The sequence below is a fragment of the Trichosurus vulpecula genome, chromosome 1 (assembly GCF_011100635.1).
Source record: "Trichosurus vulpecula isolate mTriVul1 chromosome 1, mTriVul1.pri, whole genome shotgun sequence".
In the NCBI taxonomy this organism is placed as follows: domain Eukaryota; kingdom Metazoa; phylum Chordata; class Mammalia; order Diprotodontia; family Phalangeridae; genus Trichosurus; species Trichosurus vulpecula.
In genome coordinates this window covers 18,672,244-18,689,249 of record NC_050573.1, presented here as the reverse complement: position 1 = coordinate 18,689,249, position 17,006 = coordinate 18,672,244, and positions in this window count along the sequence as shown.

Genomic DNA, 17,006 nt, shown 5'->3' with positions numbered 1-17,006 from the left:
AGCCTTAGGGCATGGAATGCTTTCCTCTTCCATTAGAAGCAAAAGGGGGTGCGTTGTAAACAGGCAAATTTATGCTTAATATTGGGAAGGGGGATGACAACAGCTACCACCAAAAAGCAAAACTGGGTAACAGTCTGGAGAGCAGAATGGGGCTCCCTGGGGAGGTGGTAGCCCCTCCCCCTAAGTTCTTCAAGGAGAGGATGGATGACCCCTTTTAGGTCACCTACAATGGGGATTCCTTTCATGGATGGGTTCCTCTGGAGAGATGCTGAGGTCCCTTCAGCAGCTCTAAATTCTGTGTGATTCTGTTTGAGCTGGAAGAGATCTCAGTAAAGAGAATATAAGAGCTTAGAAAAGAGCACAGAATGGCAGAGCAGAGATGAGAGGAAGCTTAGAGACTGTGTAGTCCTGCCCCCTAAACTGAGTCTTAGAGAGAAGTCATTGGCTCACCTCAATTCGCCCTACGGTTTATGAGCATTCTGTAACCAGAACCCAGATCTCCTGACTCCCAGTCTGACTTCCTCTCTCCCACGTTTGGGGGAGGGCATAGCATCCCACAAGTGTTTCCCTTTGGGGAGACAAAGGATGTGGCTCCTTCTCCTCCTCTTCCTCCTAGGTATTCGTGCAGCCCCCTCCCATCTCCACTCCCGCATCCCTTCTTCTCTACCCCCCCACATTCCCCCACCCCATTCCCCTCTGTGCCTGGAGCCCTTGCTCGCTGCATCTCCTGGGCTCGGCTCCAAGTCGAATGCCAGCGACAGGCAGGAGACAGAGCATATTTTATCCTAGTACAATTCCTCATCCCTTCCCAGGGTTACAGGAAATGAGCATCTAACTCCCCTCCCCTTTATCGCCCACCTCCAAGTGATTTCTTGCAGGGGCAGAGCTCTGGGTTGGCATCACCACCAGACTTTTCTGCAGGTGTGTGTGTGTGTGTGTGTGTATGTGTTTGAAGGGGTGCTACTTCCCCTATACTGCTACCTACTAATTGAAAAAACCTTTATCCAACACTCTCTGGGCTCCCTGAAATCAAAGAGGTAGAAGAAAGATCTGGCCCCCTCCATTCAACTCTCATTTATTAAGTGCCTATTACATATAATGCTTTTTGTTAGAGTGAAAATGGCACAGTCCCTGCCCTAAGCAAGCTTATAATCTACCCAGGAGGACTTGAGGGACTAATTAAGATCGATACTAATTAGAGGAGGGAGGGTCCCAGATCAACTGCTTTCCTCCTATCAACCTTGTTAAGGATGCAAGTATGGAATCGTTAACCTTTTTACAGAAAAAGAAACTGAGGCTCCAAGAGGTTATACAGTGGCTAGAGTGCTGAGTCTGGAGGCAGGAAGACCTGTGTTCAAATCCAGCCTCAGAGACATACCAGCTGTTTGACCCTGAGCAAGTCACTTAACCTCCGTTGGCTTCAACTTCCTTATCTGTGAAATGGGGCTAATAACAGTACTAACCTGTCAGGGCTGTTAAGAGGATCAAATGAGATAATAATTGTAAAGTGCTTAGTACAGCGCCAGGCAGACAGGAAGCACCATGCAAAAGTTATCATTATTAATGAAGTGATCTGTTTAAGGTCATACAGCTGATAAAAGCCCATGGTGCTTTCTTAAAAATAGATTTTTATGAAGATCTTTTGTTTTTATCTTGCCTCCATCTCCCTTGGTATCCCTCCCCTCACCCCTCCATGAGAGTCATCCTTTGTGAATGTAACCCATCCCTTGAAGTCTATTTACATGGGACTCTCCTGGTTGGTAGCAGTTGGTTCCTTAAAGCTCTGTGTCTGTGCGGAATTGGTGACAATTTGGGAAGAAAAGATTCTGATCTTCAGGCTTCCAGCTTTGAGAGAGAAGATGTGTGTTCCAGATTCTGGTCCCTGAAGAGAGAGTGAGCCTGGGAAGAAATTGACATGTAGAGGAGATGGCACCTTGATCATGTCCTTCCTCCCAGCTTACTACACTAGAGACTCGGGGAGATTTCCCCTTGGGTAAGATCTGGGACTCTCTCGGTTGAGCTAAGTTATCTTGTTCCCACTGGGAGAGCTCATTCACTCTATATTTTCTGGTATGTATTTTCACATGTATAACTTCTCTGGTTTCTGTTTTGCTATTCACTTGGATAAATTGGTTTATTTGCTGTTTGCCACCTGTGTTCATTTCGGAATTGACATTTGATGGGAAGGGAGTCAAACCTTAGATACATCGTTTGGGGCACTCCTCCATGAAGGGATAGAGATTAGGAGTGAAGAAGTTTTAACCTAAAAATTATTTTCCGAAGATTAATAATTTTCAGGAGTACAGATAGATATAATTCTATCCCCCCTCAATAAAAAGAATAAAGTGACGAGCCTCTGGCCCCAATCTCCTTGTCCTCCTGGTGGGAATCAAAGAATTCTTTGGAGAAGGGTGGTAGGAGACGACTCTAGAAATATCCTTGCTTGCCTCCCTATGAGCCGTGTCTAGACAGACCCATGTGGACACACATGATTTACACGAGTATAGAATGCACAGTATGCCACATATCATATGTTAAAGAAAAGAATATTTTCAAAAGAAAAAAGGAAGAAAAAACTAAGTAATTCTGATAATATATATATATATTTTAAATCTGACATTATATGCAATGTTCTGTAAATGTGGACTGCCTCCTCTACCTTCCCTCACCATCTACCTCTGCAAACGAATATTTGCAGGTGTTTTTTCCTTATTCCTTCTTTGGGGCCAAGCTTGTTTGTTTTGGTTTTATATAATCCATTTATAGTTATTCTGTGATTGTACTATCCATTTACATGGCTGTAGTCATTGTATACATCATTTTCTTGGTTCTTCTTTGCATCTTACTTTGTATCATGCAGTTCATGCAGATCTTTCAATGCTTCTCTCTATATATCATATTCACCATTTCTTCAATATGGTAATTTTACAGTATATTGATGAGCCATAATATGTTTGTTGCCATTCAGTTGTCTTTCAGTCATGTCTGACTCTCTGTGACCCCATTTGGGGTTTTCTCAGCAAAGATACTAGAGCGGCTTGCCATTTCCTTCTCCAGCTCATTTTACAGATAGGGAAACTGAGGCAAACAGGATTAAGTGACTTGCCCAGGGTCTCATAGATAATAGGTGTCTGAAGCCAGATTTGAACTCAGGAATATGAATTTTCCTGACTTCAGGCCCAGCACTCTATTCACTAAGCCATCTAGCTGCCCAAATGTTTAGCCTTTCCCCAAATGTTGGATATCTACTTTCTTCCCACGAAAATATGGCTTTACATATTTTGGTATATATGGAACCTTTCCTTTTTACTCCCTTGGGTACATATGCATAGCAGGTGAATCTCAGGGTCAAAGAGTATGGACATTTTAGTCATTTTTTTTTACATAATTCCTATTTGCTTCCCATAATAGTTGTATTAATTCACAACTCTACCAACAATGTACCAGTGTACTTGTCTTTCCACAACCCCTCTAACATCAACTACTTCTGTCTTTTGTCATCTTTTCCAATTTGCTGGGCAGGAAGTGGACTTTCAGGGTTTCGACTTGCATTTATTTAATTATTAATGACATCTAACATTTTTTCATATGAAATGGTCTTCTGACTTCAAGGCTAGTGTTTTTTTCACTGTAGCATGTTGCCCCTTGTGAAATTTGAAATCTAGTGAGGGAAACAAGAAAGAAAGAGACCAAATTTTAAATCATAACATGATATGTAGGGTATAGACACAGTGTGGCATAGTGCATATATTGATGGGAGTGATTTGGAGTCAAGAAAGGCCAGGCCTCTGGCATTTACTAGCAGAGGAATATTAGAAACTCTAGCTTCAGTCAAAGCTCAGCTTGAACACCATCTCCTACATCAATCACAGAATCATAACAATTGAAAGTTGAAAAAGACCTTATAGTCAACTACTCTGACCTACATATGAAAGGAATCCTTATGTGAATGTCCTTGATAAGTGGGTATCCAACCTCTTCTCGAAGACCTCTTAGGAGGAGGAACTCACCTCTTCCAAAGTAGCCCCTTCTAAAGAAGTTAGGTAGCACAGTGTGTTACAGAGCATAGGACCTAGGCTCAGGAAGACTTGAGTTGAAATCCCATCTCAGACACTAGCTGTATTACCCCAAGCAAATCACTTAACCTCTCTGCCTCAGTTTCCTCATCTGTAAAAATGGGAAAAGTAATAGTATGAACCTCCCAGAAGTGTTCTGAGGACCAAAAGAGTTGACGTTTGTAAAGCACTTTGTAAACCTTAGTGTTCTATGAATGCTACTTATGACTATTATCAATCCCCTCATAACAATATTAAATTTGTCTCTTTGAAACTTCTATGCATCCTCCTATATCTCTCACACTTATAAGTCATGATCTGTATTGGTGGTGGGAATTTTCATTCCAGAAGTCCCGACTGACAAAATCCCGGATCCTTTGTATTGGCCTATATGAGATTTGGAATTCCAAGGGAAGAAAGGTAAGAAAAGGCATAGTCAGGAAAGTTTGCAAGGAGGAGGTAGGGCTTAAATTTGGAATTCCCATAATGGTTGTATTAATTCACAACTCCACCAATAATGTATCAGTATCACTCACTGGCTGGATCTTCATCTAGATCATGCTCTATAATTGTCTTTCAGGGCTGTATCCTAGCTCCTCTTCCCTTCTCCCTCTTTACTACTGCACTTAGGATCTCATTAGCTTCCATGGATTTAATTATCCTCTCTATACTGATGATTTTCAAATATACTTAGCCAGCTCTAACCTCTCTGCTGATCTCCATTCTTGCCTCTCTACTACCTTTCAGACATCTCAGCCTTGAAGTCTAGTAGATATCTTAAACTCAACCTGTCTAAAGCTCATTACCTTCCCTCTACATGCCCGGACTATTGCAATCACCTGATAGTTGGTCTGACTGCCACAAATCTCTCCCTACTGGAGTTTATCCTCCACTCAGCTGCCAAAGTGATTTTCCAAAAATGCGGGTCTGACCATGTTACCACCATACTCAGTGAACTCCATTGGCTCTTTATTGCCTCAATCATGAAATATGAAATTCTGTTTGGCATTCATAACCTACCCCCACCTACCCCCACCTTTCTAGTCTTTTTAGACCTTAAATACAACATGTACTATGTGATCCAGGAACACTAGCCTCTTGGCTATTCTGTGATCAAGACATACCATTTCCTGGCTCTGGGGATTTTTATTGGCTGTCCTCCATACCCGAAATGCTCTCCCTCTTCAACTCTGATTCCTGGCTTCCCTGACGTTCTTCAAAGAACCAGACATTCTTCAAATCCCACCCTCTACAGGGAGTCTTTCCCAGTCCCTTTTTACACAAGTGTCTTCCTTCTCTTCATGATTTCATATTTATCTTATTTACCTATAGTTTGTTCATATGTGTTTGCTTGTTGTCTCCCCCATTGGAATTTAACTCTTGAAGACAGTGACTGTTTTGCCCTTTTTAGGTATATAAAAATGTTTATTGACAGAGCAATTAACTCTAAGGATAGGTATTCTTCAGGTAAGTATCAACAAGTTCTTGGCCACATGATGAAGAAAGGGGTGACCAGTGGATGGTTGGCATACTCTACTGGTATCCTTGAGATGTCAGGAGATAGCAAGGAGGACTCCAGCACCCCCTGTGGTCCCACCCCAATGGACTTCCTGGGGTGGACTGGGCAGAGTGAACTGACCCAGGTCAGAAACAAAGCAGCTTATCACTCCCTTGCCCCTTGAGTGACTTCCAACCTGGGTGAGTGTTGCAACAATTCGGCTAGCAGCTACTGTGGCTGTGTAAAACCAGTAACAACCAGCACACAGAATGCTGCAAGTCCAGATTCTTTTGATCTGCTTTACTAAGGAAAGCAACTAGGGGTTAACAGTGTTACTTTAATCCAACATACAAATATCATTCACTCAGCTTAGGGGAAAAAGCCAGCACCCTGAGCTTCAGAGCAAACAAACAAATTACAAACATCAACAGACAGACCTTGTCTGATTCAAATCTCAATGCATACTTATTAGAGTTTAACAAACTCTGAACATCCGGGTTTACAAGCTGGAGGGCTCTTAACTACAGCTGCCCAGAGTCTCCACATCAGCACACCACCAAGAGTAAGAGCCCTAAGCAAATATCTCTGTTCTCTCTTTTTATGTACTCTTTAGCTGTCATCAAACATCATCTAAGCAACCAGAACTTAGGCTCCTACTATTGGCTCTGGTCTTAGCAACTCCCCTTAGGATCCTGGGGGCTTCACGCCCACTTCGGCTTAGCACCTAGTAGCTAGGGGTTTTGGGCCTACTTGGGAGTGAAGATATAATCAGACCTCCCCTTCATTGGTCCCACCTGGAGCCCCACCTTAGTTACCAATTCAGTGAGACAGAGTCAGAGTCAGAGGCCAATTCTGACTCTAACCTTAACCCTCTATTTCTTTAGTTTCTTCAGAGGTTGGACTATATGGCCTCTGAGGTCCTTTCCAGGTCCAGGACTCTGATCCAATTTCCTAAGCCCTGTGCTAATTCTTGGAGATACAGAGATTAGAAAAAAAAAAACAACCCATGTCCTCAAGGAGTTTACACTGTCCTAGGGAAAATAATACATATATAGAGAAGCCAATACAAAATACGTGCAGAATAAAATCAAGATGTGGGGAACACCAGTAGCTTTGGGGATAGGCCTGATGAAGGGGAGCTAGGAAGTGAGCTGAGTCTGGAAGTGAATTGAGGGTTCCAAGAGGCAGCAGTAAGGTGGGAATGCTTACCAAATGCAAAGACAATGCAAGAGGAGATGGAATGCTATGTGCAGAGACCACCATGGAGAACATTTTGGCTGGAGGATAGAGAGTGTGCCAGAGAGTAATGTATAGCATCCTGGAAATATAGACTAGTGTCAGACTGTGAACTATGTTCAGTGTCAGAAAGAAGAGTTTCATGCCCTAGAGGCAATAGGGAGCTCTTGAAGCTCCTGGAGTCACCAGTACTATGTGGCAGTCACAAAGCTGCTATGCCAATGGGCTACACAAAGAGAGGCACAGATGACGAGGACTAGGTGATCATCTTGCTGTGCTCTGCCTTGGTTGGAGCTATATGTTTAGATGCTATATTCAGTTTTTCCCCCAAATATGGGGTAATATTTTAGGAAAGATGTTGACAAATAGGAGAGAATCCTTAGAAGGGCAGCAAGGAAAATGAAGAATCCTGAGTTTATGCCATACGAGATTGAGATGAAGGAACTGGGAATATTTAGTCTAGAGAAGGAGAGATTAAGGGAAGACATGAGAGCTGTCTTCAGGTCTGTGAAGGGCTGCCTAAATGATTAGACTTCTTCTTTGTGGCCCAAGAGAAAGGAATCAAGAATACAGATGGAAGTTGCAAAGATATAAAATTAGACTTAATGCGAAGAAAAAGTCGTTAGCAATTTGGTTATTGTTGTTCAGTCATTTCAGTCACATCTGGTTCCTCCTGACCCCATTTTGGGTTTTGTTGGCAGAAATACCAGAGTGGTTTGTTATTTCCTTCTCCAGCTCATTTTACAGATGAGGAAACTGAGGCAAACAGGATAAAGTGACTTACCCAGGATCACATAGCTAGTAAGTCTCTGAAGCCAGATTTGAACTCAGGAATATGAGCCTTCTTGACTCCAGAGCCCATGCTTCCTGCACTATGACACCACTTAGCTGTCCTTGTTAGCAATTATAACAGTCTAAACAAAGAATGAGTTGTCAAAGGAAGTAGTGGGCTCTTCATCATAAGAGGGCTCGAAGCAGAGGCTTGATGACTGACTTGTCAGTGATGTAGATGGGATGTTTCTCTCCAATAGACTGGAATCCCTTTGAAGGCAGGGACTATTCATTTTTGTATTTGTAAGCAGTTGTCAGAAGAGTCAGTATAGCTTAGAGGAAGAGAGAAGGTCTTGGAGTGAGGAAGACCTGGATTCATGTTCTGCTTCTGATTCAAAGTGACTGTGGTACTCTGGGGAAGGTTTCAGTGTTCTAGGTTCTCTTTCTAAGATATCAGCTGCAGAGAAGGTACTGATGTGGATTGAATAAAGGAGTCCCTCACTCAAGAATTCACCATGAAATTATAAATCCAGCCCTTATCTTTTCTTTCCTCAGCTTGATAAATGTGTGTTGATTGATTGATTTAAGCCACATGGTGCAAGAGAGAGAGAGAGAGAGGGAAGGAGGAGGGAGAGGGACATGGAGTCAGAGGAAGCTTAAGCTTTCATTCTATCTCTGACACATACTGGCAGTGTCACCCAGAAATCATTTAACCTCTCTGAGCCTCAGTTTCCCCTTTTACAAAATGGGAATAATGGTAATACATATGATACCTAACTCAAAGGATTGTTAATAAATATTCAGTGAATCAATACATGTAAAGAACTTGGAAAACCTTAAAGTGATATGTGAATGTCAATTAATATTAGAGGGAATTCTTATTCAGTTATGGGTTGGAATAGTTGGCTGCTGAGGTTCCCCTCAAAGGGATAGGCAGGTGGCAAAGTGAAGAGCATGCTGGACCTAGAGTAAAGAAGACCTGAGTTCAAATCCAAACTGAGACACATCCTAGTTGTGTGACCCTGGGCAAAGCATTCAACCTTTATCTGCCTCATTTTCCTCAACTGCAAAATGGGGGTAATAATTACATCCACCTCTTAGGGTTCCTGTGAGGATTAAAGGACTTAGCACAGTTCCTGGCACACAGTAGGCACTTAGTAAGTGCTTGTTTCCTTCCTTTTTTGTTTTCAAATCTGACATTGAAGGCACACAGAATCACAGAATTGCTAAGGATCTAAGATGATCCCAAATGTGTTATAACACAAACCCAAGTGGCTGTCTATCCTTTGCTTAAAGACCTCCATGGAGGAGGAATCTACTACCTCCAGAGGCAGCCCATTCCTCTTTGGAGTAGCTTTAATTGTTAGGAAACCTGCAATCATATCTTTTATATCTCTGCCCATTACTCTCAGTCTCCTCTGGGAACAAGCAGAATGAGTTTTATTCCTCTTCCAAAAAACAGACCTTCAATACTCAAAGACAGGTATCATCTTCTCCCCAATCTTCTCTTCCCCAGGCTATATCCCTCAGCTGATTCAAATGCAGAATGACTTCAAGTCCTCCCCCACCTTGGTTGCTCTCCTTTGGGTCTACAGTATTCAAGTTTATCAATGTCTTCCCTAAAATGTGGTGCCCCAATCAAATATTCTGGGGATCGATGAAATTATGTGGTGATCTTGAAGTTGAGTATGTTATGTGTGTTGAAAATAAAAAAGGCAAATAAGACAATTTTCCTATCCTCAAGGAGCACATGGACTAGTTGGGGACCAATATCTAGAAGACAAATTATAATGAGGTCAGTTTAAGAGCAAGGCATTGTACTGAGACATCACTCTCAGCTGATATCCAGAACAATGAGAAAAGTCTGTTTGGATGGAGAGTATCCCTGAGTCTTTGCATCTGGAGATGCAGTGTGGCATAACAGACAAATGATAAATAACAAAAACCTTTTTAAATAGATTTTAAAACATTTTTATTTATATTTTTGTTTTCATATCATCTAAATTTTCTCCATCTCCTTCCCCCAACCCCTCCCAGACAACCATACCTTATTAGAAGTTTTTTAAAAAATAAAAAGAGGAAGAAAAGAAAAATCAGCAAAACTAACCAATATAAAGAAAAAAATGATAATATAAGTATTGTTCCATATAGGTGGGGACCTCCCTTCCCCAAATTCCCAACCTCTGCAAAGGAGTGGGGGAAGTACCTCGTCATATCTCTCTTTTGGGGTTATGTTTGCTTTTTATTTGTGTTCAACATTCATTTTCAGTTGTTTTGTGATAGTTGTTTCTTTCTATTTATACTCTCATAGTGATTCAATATGTTGTTCTTCTGGTGCTGTTTATTTCACTTTGTATCAGTTCAGATGACTCTTCCCATGATTTTCTAGGTTTGCCATATTCCTCATTTCTTATGGTACAGTGACATTATTACGTGATATTCATACACTTCACCTTGTTTAGTTGTGCCTCAACCAATGAGCACTTGCTTTATTTATAATGCTTTGCTCCCACAGAAAGCTTAACTATAAATAATGACATTTCTACAACTCTTTACAGATTATAAAGGGCCTTCCCCAGCAACCTGGTAGGAAGCATTGAGATTATTGTTTCCATTTCATAGATGTGGAACAAAGGCTCAGAGAGGGGGTAGTGACTTGTTTAAGGTCACACAACTAGTAAGTGTCAGAATAGGGCTTATTACCCAGGATTATGAACTCCAAATCTAAGGCTCTTTCTTTTAAACCACCCTGCCTCTAGTTATAGGACTGGACTTGAAATCAAGAGACCTGACTTTGTATCCTGTCTCTGCCACTTACTAGCTGTATGAACCTGGGTAAATTAACCTTCCTTTCTGAGCCACAGTTTCTTCATCCGTGAAATGGGCATACAAATAATCACATTGTGCTGTCTAATTCACAGATTTGTTTTGAGAAAAGTAGTTTCCAAATTCCAGGTTGCCGTAGAAGCAGGACCCCCTGATGATCACACAAAACATAGAATGCCAATCAAATGAACAAATGGAAAATTACTTTTCAAGACTGTGGACACTGACCTTCAACTCCATTCCTTCAGACCATATACTGATCACCTGACAATCTGTCATCTTCATCCTCACGTGAAAAAGAATAAATAGCCCCCATATCTAGAACCCTTTATAAACCTCAAAGCACTTTCACCATAGTCACCCCATGATGTGAGTTAGGAAGGTGTTACTATCCCCATTTTACATATGAGGAAACTGAGGCCCACAAAAATTAAGTGAATTTTACAAGGCCATGAAAGTAGCAAGCAGCAGGGCCAGGATTGGAATCCAGGTCTTTAGACTCCAAATCTGTAGTTCTTTGTAAAATGAGGCTCCTCCCAGCTCTAAATTGATGATCTTAGTGGTGATCCTGGTCAGTTCACTCTACTTCCCAGGGCCTCAGTTTCCTCATCTGTAAAATAGAGGGATTGGCCTCTGAAGTTCCTTCCAGCTCTAGATCTAGGATCTAATGCCAGTTGTCTCTGGGGCCACAATCCCTATTAAATTATGTTTTTTGATCTCTCATGCCTCTAGTAAGCACTTAGTAAATGTTTGTTGAATTCAATTCAAAGCAAGCCCCAGAAGCAGGAAGTGGAGGGTGAGCTGCCCATCTCAGACCTGGGGCACTCTGAGCATGGTGTGCTCTTTTGGACTCGATTATCTTAAAGAAGCAATTAGCAACCTTAAGCCTGATTGCCAATTCCCCCATACATCACAGGCAATTATAAACCCCAAATCTTCAAGACAATTGGTCCCAAAAGGCCACTAGAGAAAACCAAGAAGCCGTTAATAATCTCTCTTCTCCTCCTTCACTTAGGCAACTGTACTCAGTGGGGGATGCTCGGGAATGGGCCAACTTGGGGCCCTGGCATCCTGGGGCAGGGGGAGCCAGTGTACTTGACGCTCCATGCCTGGCCCCTGAGGACTTCCTGGGAGGCCCAGGCTGCCTTCTTCCCCCTTCCCACCTCCCTCCCATGCAGTCAGACTAGACTATCCATCTTCTTGTGCTTTCAAAGACTCTAATTCCACGTTAGGAAGACACTCTCCCTAATTACTGGAGCTAATTAGCTCCTCGGCAGCCACCACAGATTAAGCAATAGAGAGAGGCTCCCGCAGCTGGGTCTGGCTGTCCTTAGCCCACAATGCCCAGAAACACTAATGACACCCTGTGAGCTGACCCTGGTATTCCAGCAGAGGGGGAGGCTGTGAATTGGGGGAGCCAAGGAGCTCCCCTGCTCGGTCAATCTGAACCCCTTCTCTCCCGCATCCCTGCTGCGGGCAGCAGGCAATTTAGACCTGAGTGCAGGAACTAATTAAATCAATATGAGATAATGAACAGCAATTAGAGGTCCAGCTAGGCACATCTTCTCTTGTAAATACTGTTTCTCTCCCAACGGGGAGCTCTTTTTTAATAATCTGTTTGTGTTTCATTTCCAGGAGCTGTAATTCCCCAAAGAAGCAATTTGGGAAAGTGATTTGTTTGTCTGTATAATTGCCAAAGCAGTGCCTTCTACTTGTTTGTTTTTCTGAGCTCCTGTTACTACCAGAAAGAGACACTTCTCTCCTTTTTATTAGTCCACTTTGGGCCTGACATCTCTGAGGCCTTGGCCACTCCAGCTGGGAGGGAGCTTGAAGTCTTCTAGCTCAGGAGCTGGCAGGGGATTTGGGGATCACTGCCTTCAAGTGACTCAACAGATGAGAGATCTCAGCTGCTCCATCTGGGAGGGAGTTGAGAACTGTAGAGTGTCAGAGTAGAGAGGGCCTATCCAGATCACCATAGCCAACTCATTTGACATTGAGGGAAACTGAGGTGTGAGAGTTGGGATAGTTCTTACAGTACTGGGGCATCTAGGTGGCACAGTGGATAGAGCACTGGGTCTGAAGCCTGGAAGACCTGAGTTCAAATCTGGCCTCAGACACTTACTAGCTGGGTGATCCTGGGCAAGTTACTTCACCCTGTTTGTTTCAGTTTCTTCATCTGTAAATGATGCAGAGGAGGAAATGACAAACTTCCATATCTTTGCCAAGAAAACCCAAAATGGGGTCACTAAGAGTTGGACATGAGTGAAATGACCAAACAGCAACAACAGAGCATAAAAGCTGGAAAGGGGGGGCTTAGAACAGGAAATTTTAGAGCTAGAATAGGTCTTAGAACATAGAATGTCTGAGCTAAAATGACCCTTAGAATATGGAATGCCAGAGTTCGGTGGGATGATAAAATGTCAGAGTTAGAAGGGGCCTTAGAACATAGAACATTCCAGCTGTGAGGTCCCCTAAAACATAGAATGTCAGTGCTAGGAAGTAATTTAGAGCACAGAACACAGAATATCAGAGGTGGAGAGGATTTTAGAAATAACCTTGTCCAACTCATTTGACAAGTGAAGAAACATAAATCAGAGACAGGCTTAGACAGATCCTTTGAGGCCATCTCATCCAACCACAGAATTTTTGGATGAAAAAATGAATGTCCAAGGATATCAAGGGACTCACTCAAGGTCACACTCAGTGACTTGCTATGTGACCTCTGACAAAGTCACTTCCCCTTTCTTGGTCTTATCTGGGGCTCCTCATCTGACAAATTGGCTGTAGAAGGTGACTTCTAAAGCCCCCTGACATTTTCTGCTCTCAACTCTAACGTTCTATGACTCAAGAGTCCTTTTCAGCTATAGTATCTCAGTTTTTCCATCTGTCAGATGGCTTGCACAAGGTGATCTCTATGGTCTCTTACATTCTGAATTTTTAATCTTTTCTAACCTAAGGTTCCTTGCAGCTTCAACATGCAGTGTTCTATGTTCTAGGATTCCTTCTAGTTCTAGCATTCTCTGACTTTTGGTATCCTCCAGCTAGGGTAGCTGTTTTCCGATCTTTCAAACTCATCGAATGGCATGATCTCCAAAGTTGCTTGCAGATCTGAAGCTTTATGAGGCAAGTCAAATCAAGTTAACAAGCATTTGCCAAGCACCTACTATGTGCTAGGCATTGTGGTAAGTGCTGGAATCTAAGTCCCTTCTCTATCTCTGACATGTATTGGCTGGGTGACAATGGGGACCTCACTGAAACTCTCAGTGCCCTAGACACATTGTTAAACCACAAATTGCAGAAAAGGTACAAATCTGCCTTGGAAGCAAGAGGCCTCTCTAGCAATTAAATCATAGGCCAAGTCTCTACTCACCCAAGAAACCAATCCTATCTCATCTTTATCCTCCCATTTTCTTCCCGTTGGAGCCTGAAAAAACCCTTAAATTCTTTTCGTTGCCCTTAAAATGAGTTCTCCTGATGCTATTATTGTGGGTCCACTCCACACTTGTGCATTTGTCCTCCATTGATGAACCTGCTGGAGGTCTTGCTTCCACTTCTGTGTCATTGTCCAGTTATTTTTTAGTCAGGTCAGACTCTTTGGGACCCCATTTGGGGTTCTCTTGGCATAGATATTGGAGTGGTTTGCCATTTTCTTCTCCAGCTCATTCTACAAATGAGGAAACTGAGGCAAACTGGGTTAAGTGATTTGCCCAGGGTCACATAGCTAATAAGTGTCCAAAGCCAGATTTGAACTCATGTGTTCCTGACTCCAGTCTGGGCACTCTATCTACTGCACCACCTAGCTCCCCTCCCTCTCTTGTACTTACCTTTAAACTGTAAGTTGGCTAGTTGGTTGAATGTGCATCTACATAGGTCTCATTGGACAAACTCCCTTTTTCCTTTCTTATAGGAATACTTTCTCCTTGTGTTTTCAGAGTTTCATTCCCAAGGACTCCTCCTCCCTTTTTATAATTTTATAATAGAGATGGGAAAACAATGACATTTCATACCTAGCACTACTAATTATTCATACTACCCTTTGATAATAGGTAATCTATGCCACTATTCAATAGAGACATGGTGAAAAAGTAACTAAAAGAGAGAATTCCATGGGTCAGAACTTCTGGTCATTCTTTATTTCCTAAAAGAACTAGTTTTGGATCTGAGAACCTTGGAGAAGTCCTTTAAAGTGTACAGGTGAGAAGGTAGTGCATTTCAGGAGTGAGGCTCAGCCTGTGCAAAGGCATGATCATAAAAAATGGAATGCTCACTTGGGGGACAATGAGAAGGTCAGCATGGCTGGAATTCAGTTCCTTGAGTGAAAAAGGGGGGAGCTAAGAAAATGCCACTATACCATGAGACATGAGTGACTGCACTATTTCTGAAAACCATGTGTTAGCTCAAGAATTTCACTTATTTCTAGCACTTCCTGTGATAATATCATTAATGTCTCTTAATTTAGTGAAGGTAATCATTATCATCACCACACCAGCAGCAGCGTCACTATTGATATCAACACCATCATCATTATTGTTACCACCACTATCACCACCACCACCACCACCACCACCATCACTATTACCATCATCATCATCACCATCATCACCATCATTGCCATTGTCATCATCATCATCATCATATTTCTAACTAGAAGGGCCCTTAGAATACAAGGCTTAGAACAACTTGGCTCCTTAGAACACGGAATGTTAGCAATAGAAAGGGTCTTAGGACTTAGAATGTCATATTTGGGAGGGTTCTTAGAACCAAAAGTGTCATATATGGGAAGGGCCTCAGAACCAAAAACCACTCAGAGCTGGGAGAAGCCTTAGAAGAAGGAATGCGAGTGATAGGAGGGATATTAGAACTTAAAATGTCAGAGCTTGGAGAAGCCTTAGAAGACAGGATGTGAGAATTAGGAGAACCCTTAGAATATAAAATGTTGGATTTGTGACTGGCCTTAGAAATAATCCAGGTTTCTATCCACTCATCTTACAAAGGAGTGAAATGAGATTCAGAGAGTTGAAATGACATGAGCAAAGTCACTAGTGCACTCTTGAAATTAGTGCACTCTTTGAAAATTGGAATGGTATTCTGCCTTGACTTTCTGAGCACCCTTCTTACATCTGTGGACTTCTTGGAAATTTGTTGATGTAGACCAAAACGGTCCTGACCTTCCTTGCAGCATCTCTAGGTCAGGCTGCTTTCCTCTCTAGTTATCTCTAGGCATTTAGTAGAAGATTTGTGGTGAAATTAAAGTAGATAATAAGGAGTCTGTCACCCCAAACTCCGGTTCTCCTATTTCATCATCCTGTAAAATCTGTTGAGTCCTGGGCCCAGTACAGAGGAGGGCACCTCACCATCATTCCATCACTTGCCATTGGTTGCCTAAACTGCCAGGCAAAATCAACCCAACTTCCATTGGTTAGCTAGATATTGATTGATAGTTCAGCCAGCTAGTGTCAGGAGGCATAGGGATGCTGAACTTGTTCTCCTCCTTCCCACATCTTTGCTGACTCAATACAGGAACAATGGTTCTGGTCAACTGATTGAGTAAATTAAGCATAATCTCCAGAAATGCCCAACATTTCTAAACTTCAATGAGCTGCTAGGAATTTTTTTCCTAGTTGGTAAATAACTGCAGGGAATGGTGGAAACAGACTTTGCTATGGAGCCAGCACTACTTTAAATGGGACAGTGGTCTTAAACTCCATATGACGATGACTTCATTATTACAAAAGTTGGAATCAAGGCTCAAATGCTGGCTGCACTCCAAACTAGCTGTGTAAACTTGAGCAGGGAGCAACTAGGTGGCACAGTGGGTCGAGTGTTGGGTCTGGAGTCAGGAAGACCTGAATTCAAATCTGGCCACAGACACTTACTAGCCGTGTGACCCTGGGCAAGTCACTTAATTTCTGTTTGCCTTAGTTTCCTCATCTTTAAAATGATCTGGAGAAGTAAATGGCAAAGCCCTCCAGTATCTTTGCCAAGAAAACCCCAAATGGGGTCATGAAGAGTCGGCCATGATTAAAACAGCTGAACAACAGCAAAAACAACCACCCCCTTAGTCAAATACCTTAATCTCTCTGGGCTTCTTCATCTATAACATGAGGAAATCTGCCTAGATTTTCTTTGAGGTCCCTTCCAATTCCAAATCAATGATCCTTTGATCTTTCGCTAATTCCCTTCCAATATCTGAACTTTGGTTTCCCTTTGTGTCTAATAAAGAGATTTGGAGAAGTGTGGTGTAGTAGAAAGAATGCTAGATTTGTAATCAGAAAACATTGGTTCAAACCTTGACTTGGTTACTTCCTGTGTGACCTTGGGAAAGTAATTTCCTCTGTATTGACCTCAGTTTCTTTGTTTATACAATGATTATGTTGACTTCCCTGTGGTATGATAGAAAGGATGTTTTATTTAGAATTGGAAGACAAAGGTTCAATTCTTAGCTCTATTACTTATGACCTGTGTGGCCTTGGACAAGTCACATAACCTATTTGGACTCCAGTTTCCTCATTTGCTAATTGAAGAGATTGAATTAGTTGATCTTTTTGAACTTTAAATCTATGATCCAATGATGATTAGGTAATCCCTAAGGTCTTTTCCAGCAATGACATTTTTTGAAA